The sequence below is a fragment of the Oryzias melastigma genome, linkage group LG2, assembly GCF_002922805.2.
Source record: "Oryzias melastigma strain HK-1 linkage group LG2, ASM292280v2, whole genome shotgun sequence".
NCBI classification, from domain to species: Eukaryota; Metazoa; Chordata; class Actinopteri; order Beloniformes; family Adrianichthyidae; genus Oryzias; species Oryzias melastigma.
The window spans coordinates 18,146,259-18,146,871 of record NC_050513.1 but is presented as its reverse complement, the minus strand read 5'-3'; the positions used below and the strand labels follow the sequence as shown (position 1 = coordinate 18,146,871).

The following is a 613-nucleotide window of genomic DNA, read 5'->3' as shown; positions in this document are numbered from 1 at the left end:
AGAGTTTAAGCCCCGCCTCCAAAATAAACAACATTTTAGGAGGCGGTCCGGTTATCAAGCAGATCTCTAATGAAGTGCTAATAGACAGACTCACTGAGCTCCGTCAAACTCCTCTTATCTGGACCTGAGTGGATGATTGGGGGGTTACGGTTACAGTTCTCGGGATAATCCCGCCGCTGTTTACCGCTCCCTCTAAGTGGTTGTCTTTGAACTGGCGCCTCACATTATCTGTGACCCCCGTCTCCGCTGTTGTTGTTGTTGTTGGTGCGGCTGCTGCAATAATTGCGCTCGGATTATTGCGGTGGAGTCAGAGGCGACCCCTCCTCTGGGGTCCTGGACGTCTCCGCGACAAAGATCACAACTTCAAGTTCATTACGGTTGCGCCGGTTGGGGCGCCCGCAGGCCGCGGCGTTGCGACGGCAGAAATTAAAAGGACATTTCTCACATCTTTTTTGTTTTTTAACGACATTGGAGCTTTTTACTCTTCTGGAAAAAACATAATCAGGCTTTTAATGATGTGTTTAGATGAAAAAAAGGACTTCTTGTTTTTTTCCAGGGCCGTAACCAGAATGTTTGGACTGGGGGGCCCCAAGCCCAAACATGCCTCAACAGT

At 49.1% G+C, this 613-nt stretch overlaps 1 long non-coding RNA gene across 1 annotated transcript in view; it reads right to left on the bottom strand.

Annotated features, from left to right (window-relative positions):
- Positions 1-613, bottom strand: part of LOC112156635 — a 49,687-nt gene that overhangs the window by 15,285 nt on the left and 33,789 nt on the right. The gene's annotated exons all lie outside the window — the stretch shown is intronic.